Source organism: Natator depressus, chromosome 7 (genome assembly GCF_965152275.1).
Source record: "Natator depressus isolate rNatDep1 chromosome 7, rNatDep2.hap1, whole genome shotgun sequence".
Classification (NCBI taxonomy): Eukaryota; Metazoa; Chordata; order Testudines; family Cheloniidae; genus Natator; species Natator depressus.
Genome location: NC_134240.1, coordinates 98,893,874 through 98,896,373, shown reverse-complemented (window position 1 = coordinate 98,896,373; position 2,500 = coordinate 98,893,874). Strand labels below are relative to the sequence as shown.

At 45.2% G+C, this 2,500-nt stretch overlaps 1 protein-coding gene across 5 annotated transcripts in view; it reads right to left on the bottom strand.

Annotated features, from left to right (window-relative positions):
* Positions 1-2,500, bottom strand: part of EBF3 (EBF transcription factor 3) — a 130,149-nt gene that overhangs the window by 124,333 nt on the left and 3,316 nt on the right. The gene's annotated exons all lie outside the window — the stretch shown is intronic.

Genomic DNA, 2,500 nt, shown 5'->3' with positions numbered 1-2,500 from the left:
ACCAAAAGAAACATTATTGTCATAACCTTAGCTAATGCACAAAGCTTGCCTTGGTTTTGGACACAGGAAAGTGCCGTTTGGACAGCACTAGCTTCCAAAAGTTTCAGTTACAACATTATTAACTAAAGCCTTTAAGTCGGACCTTCGACAATTCTCTGCAGTTAGGAACGGAGCCTGCATATTTTTTGTTAAGTTTGGAGCTTGTTACTTGCTCATTACAAGTGCTTTATTGCTATTGCTCATGCAGAGACTGTGATCCAAGCCTGTTATTTTTCCAAAAGCAATAATATTATTGCATCATTTAAACGATATGGGTATTGGAAGCAACAACGTAAATGTGGCATGACAACACTTCTGCTAATGTCAATACTTTTAACGCCACAACTAATAATGCTGCATTAGGCTGACCAGACATAGTGTGAGCAGCATTTTGTGCGAGAGAGAGAGAGAGAGAGAAAGGACTCTGCCTGGCTTGCCCATCGCGGCACACCAAGCTGCTGTGGGGGGCTTGCTTATATTTTATGAGGCATGCGTCTAAATAGCGTCTGCAGAGCAGGTTACGGTGCATTTTGAAGTAGTTAGAGAAGCATTCTCTGAAAAAAACAGAAGTGTCTAAACGCCCTGAGGAATCCCAGAAGCGTGCGCAGCAATATGGTTATTATTGGATGATATTTGGGAAGAAAGTGCTAATGGGCAATCTGGTGTTTATTTTGAAACTGCTAACAATGATTTTTCTTGGGTAAAAAGGCAGTGTCTGGGAACACGGTTGAGTGGGTTTTGAGCATAGGCTCTAACAGATGGCGTGGAGCTATAGGTGCGCTCTCTCCCCTCCACTCCCGTCTCCTGCTCGACTGGGGGACGTTGTGCCTGACCGGACTCTCTGAGCAGCAGCCTGGCTGCACTAGGCGGCTTGTGGAGAAGGGTTTCCGCGCTCGCCGCTTCTCCCCCTCCCCCTCCCCCAGACACCCCTGGAGAGAGCCCTGTCCTCGTACGCTGCTTCGCCCCCTCCCCTTCCCGGCTCCTCTGGAGAGGTTTCCCGCGCGCGCCGCTTCCCCCCACCACGCTAAAGAGACCACTCTAAAGCGGCTGTAGCTTCCCTACTCCTAAGGCGGCCAGCCACCGCCGCCTCTGCTTCCTGTTCCCCTGCTCCTAATGCTGCAGGGGCCTGAACAGTCTGCTCCTGCCCAGCCACGAGAGCACTTTCTTCCAGTCCCACGGCTGCCGTGCACGCTCCCTAGCCTTGCGCGCCTCCAAAACGAAGGTGGGGCTGGGAAAGAGATTCTCCACCAAGTCCCGCTTTGCCAAAAAAAAAAAAAAAAAAAGCAATAGATCTAATCCTCGCCATGGCTTCCCCTCTGGAAACTATATCACCAGTGGCCATGATATCACCAGTGCCCTCTAACCTCCTCAGCCACTTTGACACTTACTTTATTTCCAGTTGTGTGTTGACAGGCCCATGGTTATTACCATTGTTATTTTAAATTAAAGCCCGCATAGCTAGCACTAGTCACTAAAGAGAAAGATGGCCCAGTTGCAACGGTAACCTATAGCCTTATAGACAGGTATTGTTTTGAAAACACACAAGTAATATATGTCACCGCAGACATAACAAGCAGTCTCTGTGGCTGCAAATGTTTGTTGTTGCAGCGTGCCATATCACTTCTGGCGATTGTTACTCCTCCTCTGATGAATCCCCGTATTTATATGTGATTTATTTTTTATTTTGTAGCACAAACAGAAATCCATAAACTGTCGGTTCAGCGCCATTGACTCTTTGATCAGTTACTGGGCTATTTTTTCTCCCGTCAGTGAAGAGAGATTAAAAGCCTTTATTTTCAGCACTGTTTGTACTGCAAAGGTACGAAGCTAAATGAACAATAAAAGTGTACTTAAAATGTAGCCTCTGTACTCTTTTATTCAGCAGCCTCCAAACTTATAGCTGCCTGTATCAGCCTCTTAATTAGACCGCTACAGCGATTTCCGAAAACATTTAGCTGGTCTATACAAAGGAAATAAAACCACATTGTCAACTCAAGAGCGCTCCAGAGTTTAAAAGGGGCTTCTCTGTAACCTATTGAAATAAGTATTGAAGAGTACAACGCCTTCGTCTTTGTCAGAGTGATAGTAGTTTGCCTGTCAGATCTGTTTTTCTCTCAAAGGAAATCACACAATTTGACTACTGGAGACATTTAAATCGAATCCTGTTTTTGTCAAGATAAGTATAAACTTTTTAGGGAGGTGGGGAAGGAAGACTGAAATCTGAGGGGGTGGGAGGAATCCTAGATCTGTGTGCCGAATGGAGTAGCCCGTTATTCCCGCTGGGGAAGGGAAAAATTAAAGACTCATCTGCTCTTAGTTTTGGGTCTTAAAAGTTAGCAAAACATATATTGGAGAAGCTATTCTCACCTATGTGTGTAACACACACACCAGTTAAATTCTATGTTAAAAATGGCGTGTTTGTCGAGTGGTTTTAATTTACATATCTGGAATCTGATTTTCA